This window comes from Chenopodium album, chromosome 22 (genome assembly GCF_948465745.1).
Source record: "Chenopodium album chromosome 22, dcCheAlbu1.1, whole genome shotgun sequence".
Classification (NCBI taxonomy): Eukaryota; Viridiplantae; Streptophyta; class Magnoliopsida; order Caryophyllales; family Amaranthaceae; genus Chenopodium; species Chenopodium album.
The window spans coordinates 25,022,409-25,032,899 of record NC_137855.1 but is presented as its reverse complement, the minus strand read 5'-3'; the positions used below and the strand labels follow the sequence as shown (position 1 = coordinate 25,032,899).

Sequence of the window (10,491 nt, the reverse complement as noted above, 5' to 3'; positions counted from 1 at the left end):
AAACGGGAACGCTTCTTCCCATTTTGGCCGAATTTGCTTGATTTTGGTTCTACAACACCTTAAAACATTATAACATGCTTTTTTTGTGATTTCTTTTCTTATAAAGTTATAAATACATATATTAGACATGAATCAAGCCTTTTCAAGTTCATTAGAAAGAGCGTGTAGAAAATAGGAACGCTTCTTCTCATTTTGCATGAATTTGCTTGATTTCGGTTCTACCAGACCTTAAAACCTGATAACTTGCTTTGTTTTTGTGATTTCTATGCTTAGGAAGTTACAAATAAGTATATTTGACATGACTCAGGCATTTATAAGTTCATTAGAAATAGCATGTAGAAAATGGGATCGCTTCTTAGCATTTTGCCCGAAAATGCTTGATTTTGGTTCTACAAGACCTTAAAACCTTATAACATTCTTTTTTTTTTGAGATTTATTTTTTTATGAAGTTATAAATACATATGTTTGACATGACTCAAGCCTTTTCATGTTCATTAGAAAGAGCACGTTGAAAATGGGAATGCTTTTTCCCATTTTGCTCGAATTTGCTTGATTTCGGTTCTACAAGACCTTAAAACCTTATAATTTGCTCTTTTTTTTGGTGATTTCTATGCTTAGGCAGTTATAAATTTATATATTTGACATGATTCAAGCATTTATAAGTTCATTAGAAAGAGCATGTAGAAAATGGGAATGCTTCTTACTATTTTGCCTGAATATGCTTGATTTTGGTTCTACAAGACGTTAAAACCTTATAACATCCTTTTTTTTATGATTTCTTTTGTTAGGAAGTTATAAGTACATATATTTGACATGAATCACGCCTTTTCAAGTTCATTAGAAAAAGCATGTAGAAAATGGGAACGGTTCTTCTCATTGTGCCCGAATTTGCTTGATTTTGGTTTCTACCCGACCTTAAAACTATATAAGTTGCATTGTCTTAGTGATTTCTATGCTTAGGCAGTTACTAATACATATATGTGACATGATTCAAGCCTTTATAAGTTCATTAGAAAGAGCATGTAGAAAACGGGAACGCTTCTTTCTATTTGGGCCGAATTTGGTTGATTTTGGTTCTACAAGACCTTGAAACCTTATAACATCCTTTGTTTTTGTGATTTCTTTTGTTAGGATGTTATAAATACATATATTTGACATGGTTCAAGCCTTTTCAAGTTCATTAGAAAGTGCATGTAGAAAATGAGAACGCTGCTTTTCATTTTACCTTAATTTGCTTGATTTCTGTTCTACCTGACCTTAAAACCTTATAAAATTCTTTCTATTTGTTATTTATTTTCTTAGGCAGTTACAAATACATATATTTGACATGATTCAAGCCTTTATAAGTTCATTAGAAGGAGCATGTAGAAAATGGGAACGCTTCTTCCCATTTTGGCCGAATTTGCTTGATTTTGGTTCTATAAGACCTTAAAACCTTATAACATGCTTTTTGTAATCCCCCGTATTTTTAAATATTTTATAAATGAAAATTTATTTTATTTATAATATTTATTTGTTATTTTTCATAATTTAATTTCAAAAGTTTCAAATTATTAATCTGGGTCGAAAATTATTTGAACAAATTATTTTATGCACCTTTATTCTACAATTTATGTCCAATCATACAAGCCTAACCCATTTGTTTACTTAATTGACCCATTATTTTTATGAGGCCCAATCTTTCTTTTTACCCTACAGTAATTCTCTCCTATAAATATCCCATGAATCTCCAAAAATTTCCCACACAAAAAGGTTAGTCTTTTTTTCATCCTCCTTTTGTTTCATTATTTTGCTTAATGTTAATTTAATTGTTTTGGGTTTTGATTTTAGTATAAAGATTATATTTTTAGTATCAAATTATATTTTAATGGTATAAAGATTATAAATTTCAGATTATATTTATGTTATAAATTTCATATTTTATGAATTATAAACCTAGGGTTTCAATTTATTAAAAATCATGATTTTAGGGTTTTTATGAACAATTAATTTAGGGCTTTTATAGTAATGATGTTTTGAAATTGTGGTGATTATAACTACTGATTAGTTTACCTTAATTCCTGATTATTTTGAACACATAGATTCGTGTTTTAATTTTTAGATTTCCGTTCGTTAATATTAATCCCGTTTTAATCCCAATCAGGTTCTAAACTCATCCGATTTTGACAAAAAAGTAGTGTTTTCCATGTGGAAACCACGTTTTAAGAAAGACTCACTACCTATGGTAGTGAGAACCACCCTCTCGAGGCCAAATTCAGCCTCTAAATATGATTTTTGGGCAGTTTTTGATTTTAACGAAGTTTTTACATACTTAAAATATTATCCTTGAGTTTGATTAATAAAATTAATGATTTTTAAAGTTAATTAAGCATAAATATATGTTTCAAGTGTTGAAAATAGTTTCTAAGTACTACTTTTGATGTTTTATAAAGAGGGTTTAATCACCCATTAAAAAGAGAGATTTTAGGGGTTTTTATATAATTTTCAGATTTTTATTAGACTTTGAACTTACTGTAATTTCATGTATAAGAGTGTATTTTAAGGTTTTTATGAAGAAAAATTTAAAGAACTATATATAAGCCTTTAATTTTAACAAAAGGGAAGGTTTTAAAGTGTTGTTTGATTTGGATTTTGAAGGTTTTAAAGTAAGTTAGTATTGCTGTAAATTTAATTGATTGGGTATTGATTGAGATGTTATTATTTGGCTTAGGAGAGGATTTTATTGAAGGTGATTTCTAGTTAGTAAAGTGGCATACCAATTCGTTTGCTCAAGGTACGTACAAGTTACAAAACCTTGCTTTTAGGTGCATGTTTAAGGACGGATCGAGAACTTAGTATCATGTCTAGGGATGACTGGGTTAAATTGTTTGGTTATACATTGTGAATTTCCTTTGACGTGTACTATTCCTTATTGTAATTATTGGTTATGTTCTAATTATGCAAGGTGCGCTTAGAGGCAAAGGTATGTGATTGGTGAAATAACTTAATTATTACTCATTCATGATTTAATGAAATAGGATGAGTAAAGGAATGGTTCATGTCTTATAAGACAAGGTTAAGAGTTTGGGGTGCCTTATGCACTCAAGGTGTTTATACACCGAGGTAGTAAAGGAATAAATAATAAATGTTGCTTGCCACTAATAAATCAAGAATTGAAATTGAAAAGTTGCTTTACTTGATTGAATTGATATTGGATTGATTGTATTGTTATGCATATGAATCGTCACCAAGTCGAAACCTGTAAATCACATAAAGTGCAAGATGGATGAGCAATAAAACTCTGGATTGGTGCACTTCTGGAGTAATGACAATCAAGGGTTGGGGTACATGGGGTATTAGCCGTGTACTTTTCTCGAGGCCTTCTGATCTACGAGTCTCTTATTTCAAATATTTTTCAAAACTAGGAGTTAGGTGAGATCTCATACTAACTACGGTCACGGAGTCGCGCCCGTGGTCGTTGGATGTTTATTGATGTTTCCGAAAGGAGGCATGGGGTTTTTCTTTTATTGATGTTCCAAATGGAGCATGGGTTGGACAACTTTGTCTATTGCGTAATCCAATGAATAAAAATAATGATTTACCTATTATTAATTAATGGAGTCTTAGTAATATAAATAGTTGAGTTGTGTGTTGAGTCTATAATTTAATGATGCATGATGATTGATTATTAGTAGCATGTTATGGAATTCTTAATTTATTTTCCAGCTTGTATGTACTCAGCTTTGCTGATTGCGTGCTTTGTGTGTCTTTCTTTGGTCATGGCCTTCGCCTTTCAATGACCCTGTGACGATCCAATTTTTACACTTGTAATATTGGGGAGCAGAATTACCACAGGTTCTTACACATGCAACATTCATCAGGGTTGTGGGATCTTGAGTAGAGAGTTGGTTGTTTCATTTTATTTCTTTTGCAAGTTTGAATTTATTTTAATTCGATTTTATTCGACACTATTTCTTTTGGGTTTGAATGTATTTGAACACTGAATTTAATCACTTACTACTTTTATTGGGTTTTGAATAAGGGCCTTAATGGTTCCAAGTTGTATGACTTAATTTGGTTTCATTCGTTGGTTTTGAAACTTATTTATAACTGATTTAGTTTTTTCGCTGCTATTTTCTGATAAAGCCTTAACGTTTGAACACGTGGCGGTAGCACGCCAGTAATTCTCTTGAATATTGTTCAGGGTCCTCAGAGGTTTAAAGAGAGAATTATTGGGGTGTTACACTTTTTTTGTGATTTCTTTTCTTAGGTATTTATAAATACATATATTAGACATGAATCAAGTCTTTTCAAGTTCATTAGAAAGAGCGTGTAGAAAATGGGAACGCTTCTTCTCATATGATTTTTATTGGTAACAATAATTTTCATTTTGATGACCTTAAATAGTTAAATGACCTACAAGAATGTCATTCTTCTAATTGCTTTACTTACTTTATCTATGCTTTTTGTATCATTTATTTTTTAGTGAAACTGCTATATAATGAGGGAGGATCGAGCATGGATGTTTAAACGGTTAGAAGGAAAATTCCTTAGTCCAACCTTTGCTGAAAAGGTCAATGAATTTATTACATTTGCTACCACACAAGAAAATGTCGTGATAGATGGTGTGATGAAATGTCCATGTGCACAGTGTCGAAATATTCCTTATCAAGATCTTGATACCATTAAGGAGCATCTCTATAGGCATGGTTTTTTGCCTAACTATTTCCAATGGGTTTTTCATAGTGAATTGCACTTCTAAAGAGAATCCCAAAGTAGCAGCTCCATATCCACCGAGGATGCATTGAACCCATATAGAAACATGGTATTAGATGCCTTTGGACTAGAAGGTGGTTTAGAAAATATTGAAGAAGAGCCACATGCTAGTTACAAGAAGTTCTTTGACATGTTGAAGGCAGCGGAAGAGCCATTGTATGATGGCTGGAAGTTGTCTGTATTGTCTGTTGCTGCAAGGATGGCAAACATCAAGTGCGAGTATAATATTCCTGATGAGTGACATTCTTGGCACTCATTTGGTTCCTTTTTGGATGATTTCTATTTCATTTTATCTCTCTTTTCTTTAGTTTTCCTTAGTTTTATTCTTGTTTTCTTCATTTTATGCCTTTTGTAGTTAGTTTCTCTATTTCATGCTTTTTTCTAGTTTACTTGTTATTTTTCTCTTTTACTTGCTTTTTATCAATTGTTTGTAGGTAGTAATCGATTGTCCAAGAATTCCCGAGCTTCCTCTCTACGAGTTTTCATTGTTTTCATGCCTAAAGAAGGTGTAAGAAGCTCCAAGTCAAAGGTGGATCCAAGGGGCAAGCTTCAAGGCTTTGTTTATGCCTCCCTCATGGCTTATACTCTTCAAGAAATTCAAGAAAGTTTCTGCCTACTTTGTCCTCCATCATCATCATCCTGGATGTGTGCACCACTTGAGCTAGGACGAAGAGAAGAAGGGGGAAGGACCCAGCTAGGTGCGGGCACACCAAAGGAGTGTGCAGCCGCACATTGGTCGTGTGCGGCCGCACACCAGGTGCGTGCGGGCGCACCAGTCTGGGTGTGTCCCGTGCGCGCCATTCTCTCTCCTCCAAGCGCCCGCACTTACGAGGGTCTATTTTTGGGCGTCATTACCGACCTCCTCTTTGTATATATAGTTATTTCTACCTATTTTTAGGAAGTTAGTTTTAGATTGAATTTGATAGTTAGTTTTTGGGAGAATTTTAGAGAGAGAAACTCAAGAACTTTAGAGAGAGAAACTCATGATTTTTGGTGATTGCTCAAGGATTCCTCATTGTATTTGATCTTTAGATCAAAGTTTTGTAAGGATTTTCTTCTTGATTTCAATACAAGTTTGATTTTAGTTGATTTCATTAGTTTTTCATGTTATTGATGATTGATTTGGTTATTGATTGAATTTTGATTGATTTTGATTGATTGTTGGTTTAATCTTTGATTTCAATTATGTTGATGATGAAATTGATGATTGTTGTAGTTTTGATCTTAATTCCTATGGCTAGTGAGTAGTTTCCTAGCTAGGGAAATGGTGAAGCATGTATGAATAATGGATTAGTGTAATTTGGGGATAATTGATAGAGTTGATGATATGATTAAATTTGGTTGATATTTCATGTGCATGTGTGTGATTAATTGAGGTTTGGCCATCTTTGATTAATACACTAGATTGCATTGTAAGCTTGCTATGATACGGACCATTGATTAGTAAACTTGCAATTTCACGATTGAGGTGCTTTGTGACGTTCCCTAGGTAGTGTTTAGCGTAGTTGACGCTATTTAGACCTCTAGGTGAACCATCTTAGTATGCTCTTTTGGATACATGATGATCTTCCTTCATATCACTTGACTTAGTCGGTTTGACCTCCTAAATTACCGTTTCCATTACAATTGCATGTGGATCCATTGCCCTAGTGTCTTTAGATTGATTTCATATAAGCTTTTGCATCGCCTAGTTTAGCCTTAGTTTCTACCTTAAACCCCTTCTTGACTTCGAAATAGCTTGATTTAGGCATCGTGCATTTGATCTCCATTCTCTTGGGTTCGACCTTGACTTACCACTACGCTAAATAGGGGTTTGTTAAGTTACAAATTTTGTTTGATAGGGTGGGGTGGTAGCCCAACGACCTACCGTTCTCCTTCCCATCAAAATGGCGCCGTTGCCGGGGAATGGTGCTTTGAGTGCATGTTGTTGTTGAGTCTATTCCACTTTATTTGCAAAATACAAAAAGATTTTACACTTTAGGCTACATTTGTAGCCGTGCTACTTATATTTTCTTTGAGTTTTGTATGCATAGGTCCCGAGATCGCTCATTTGTTCCCTTTGATCCGGAGATTGAAAGAACTCTCTCAAGGAGGAGAGTAGCAAACAAGACCTTGGATTATAGTTCCTCAAGCAAAGAAGAGATTGAACAAGAGCAAATCATGGGAGAACAACCAAAAGTTGCCTTGAAAGAATTGGGAGTACCCGGTGCATATAGGTTCGAGAGCGGCATAGCTCCACCTACTACACCGGCAAACGACTTTGAAATTCGGCCGGCAATGATCACCCTAATAGAGAGGAGACAATATAGTGGAGCAAAGAACGAGAGCCCATTGAACCATCTTAAGGAGTTTGAAAAATATTGTAACACGATCAAGGTTAATGGAGTGTCTCAAGAATTCATCTGCCTTAAGTTGTTCCCCTTCTCTCTCTTAAGAAGGTCTTTGGAATGGCTAGACAAAGAGGTGAAGCCCAATTCATTGAGAACATGGGATGATTTTACTAAAGCTTTCTTGTCCCGTTTCTATCCTCAAAAGAAAACGGCGGAGGCAAGAGCTTTAATTCAAGGATTCAAGCAAAAGCCAAATAAATGAGAGTCTTTATGAGGCATGGGAGAGATTCAAGGAGTACCAAAGAGAGTGTCCTCACCACGGAATTCCAACATATCAATTGATCCAAATCTTCTACGGTGGTTTGAGTCCTCAAGGCAAGGCATGCCTTGATGGAGGGGCCGGTGGTCCAATCATGAACAAAACCGAAGAAGAAGTTGTGGACATAATAGAGGATGTGGTGACTTATTATAGAGATTGGCAAGATGGGGAAAGAGATTCTTCAAGTAAGCAATCTTCGTTGTATTCGGTGGACCATCTCAATACCATCAACAATCTTTCCTCTCAAATGACAAACTTGGGAAAGGAGATGACGGTGATCAAGGCAAAGTTGGAGAGTGTTTCTTCCTCTTCACAAGCTCCAAGTCTTCCCTCCCAAATTAAGGGGAGAGGTATTCCTCCTAACTCTCAAACTCCTTCTACTTCACATAATATGCCTATGGGATGTTTGTTTTGTGATGTATGTGGATCATATGACCATGATTCTAGCAATTGCAACAATGAATGTGTTGATGAATTTGACAACAATGAGTGTGAACATGTTAATTTTGTGTCAAACAACAATGTTCAAAGGTTTGATAATCAAAGAGGCCAATGGAATAGGAATTACCAAAACCAAGGCAATTTTGACAACTATAATCATAATGGTGGTTATAGGAACCAAGGGAATCAAGGTTCTCGTGGTAACCATAACCAAGGTTATAGTAGCCAAAATCAAAGCCAAAATTATGGTAATCAAAACCAAAATTATGGTAATCAAAACCAAGGTTATGTAAATCATAACCAAGGTAATGGAAACCATAATCATGGTGGTGGTAACCATAATCAAGGTTATGGTTCAAATCAAAATAGGAGTAATTGGAACAATCAAGGAAGGGGAAATTTTCAAAACAACGCTCAAAGAGGTCCCCCACCCGGTTTTGTTCCAAAGACTCAAGGTGAAAATTCCTATTCACAACCTTCTTCTCCTAGGACTACTTTGGAAAAGTTGATTGATAATCAAACAAAGATCATTAACACCTATATGGCGGTTAGTGATAAGAAATTCAATGAGATGATGACCCACAATAAGATGCTTGAGACTCAAATTACCCAATTACCAAGCACTATTAAGGATTTTGCTAGTCCTTCATCTTTGCCTTCCCAAGGTGTTGAACCAAAGAAACCCGTGTACTCTATTGCCACAAGTGGTGGAAATGATTTTGATGAGGGAGTTTCTTGTTCAAAAGAGGGAAGAGATGAGAGTGGTGCTAAGGAGAATGAAGTGGAGAGGGTTGAGTCTAAGGAAATTTATTGTGAGGTTGACAAAAAAGAAGAGTGTGTTGTTGAAAAGATGAGTGAGGTAGAGAGATTTCCCGATTACCATATCCCCAAAAATATTTTTTAGATTCAAAATGGATGAGCAATTTGGGAAGTTCCTTGAAGTTCTTAAGGATGTTCATGATTCTACACCCTTTACCGAGCCAATTCCCGACATGCCTAAGTACTCCAAGTTCCTTAAGGAGATACTAGAGGAGAAGGAAGATTTTGATGAGGGTAGTTCGGTGGAAGGAGGGAAGTGTTTTAGTGCTCTTATCCATGGTGAACTTCCGAAGAAGATGGAAGATCCGGGGAATTTTTCAATCCCTTGTCAAATTAAGAAAATGGTTTTTGAGAATGCTTTGTGTGATCTAGGGGCTAGTGTGAGTATTATTCCCTTTTCGGTTTTCAAAAGGCTTGATCTAGGTGAGCTTCAACCATCTAATATAACACTTCAATTGGCCGATCGTTCTATTAAGCTTCCTAAGGGAAGAATTGATGATGTTCCTTTAAGGATTGGAGAGTTTGTCTTTCCCGTGGATTTTGTTGTTTTAGAGATTGAGGAGGATGAACATATTCCAATCATTTTAGGGAGGCCTTTCTTAGCTACCTTAGGAGCTTTAATAGATGTCAAAGGAGGTCAAATCACTTTGAGGTGTGGAAAATTGGAAGAGAGTTTTAAGTTGAAGCCAATGCATGAGTCCTTATCTTGTGTGCAAGATATAGCATGTTCTAGTCTTTCTCGTTCCATTAATGGTATGTGCATGATTGATTGTTCTACTAACGATGTTTTTTAGATTGTTGATGATGTTTGTGCAAGTCTTAATGATGTTAGTGAAGAGGAATTTGTGATTCAAAAGCCAAGGGATGAGAAAGAAATTGAGTTTCCAAATTGGTTCAAGCTTAATTCTCAAGATGAAGAGAAAGCTTCCATGACTAAAGATGTTGAAGTCAAGCCGAAGAAAAAGGCCCGTGACTCGAAGAAAGCAAGGAAAAGAAAGAAGTTGAGAAAGGAAAAAGAAGAATTTGAAAAGAATTTTGTGAAAGTTTCATTAAGCAACGATGAGAAGTTGCTCAAAATTGAAGAAGATTTTGCTCTATCAACTACCTTGAAGAAGGTGGTGTTCTTTGATCCTCCATGATTAGGAGGAAGAGTCGAGCTTAGGACCTTAAGCAAGCGCTTCCCGGGAGGCAACCCGGAGTTTCTAACCCTTCTCTTTGATTTTTGAATTTTCTCATTTTTGTTTCTTTTATTACTTTGTCTTTTCTTTTACTTTTCTACTAATTTGGATTTTTAGGATGTCCTTTTGCGGGATTGGAATTCAACAAGTATGCATGATGAATAGAAGGTGTTCACGGCACAAATCATATTTTGTTCGATTCTAGTCGAAATTTGAGGTAAAAGGGTAAGAATTTTAGAGAGGTAAGATAGGAAATTCATGTTTTGAAAGTTGGAGGAAATTGATACTTAGTGAATTTTTGTGGTGAGCACATGAATTTTCAACTTTGAGGGCTTTGAAAATGATTTTAGCTACTGCCTATGTTGTTCCTCATCACCATCATGATTCATGTGCGCACCAAAATAGGCAGTAAGTATCAAATTTACGAGGAAAAAAGAAGGAAGGGAGACGCACACGGGTGTGCGGCCGCACACGAGGCTGGTGCGGGTGCACAGCTAGCGTGTGCGGGCGCACATAAGTCTTGTGCGGCCGCACGTTGGCTGGACGTGCATATTACCCCCTTCTTCCTACTTTTTCCCTTCATTTCCTCATTTCCTTCATCTTCCTCACGCTCATCCTCACGCAAAACCCTCATATGCGCACCTTCTAC

General features: G+C 35.6%; 1 non-coding gene across 1 annotated transcript; it reads right to left on the bottom strand.

Annotated features, from left to right (window-relative positions):
• Positions 1 to 7,300: 7,300 nt before the first annotated feature.
• Positions 7,301 to 7,410, bottom strand: LOC145606441 (small nucleolar RNA R71). The gene has a single exon (XR_014105317.1). It is a non-coding gene; the product is annotated as a small nucleolar RNA R71 (small nucleolar RNA).
• Positions 7,411 to 10,491: the final 3,081 nt, after the last annotated feature.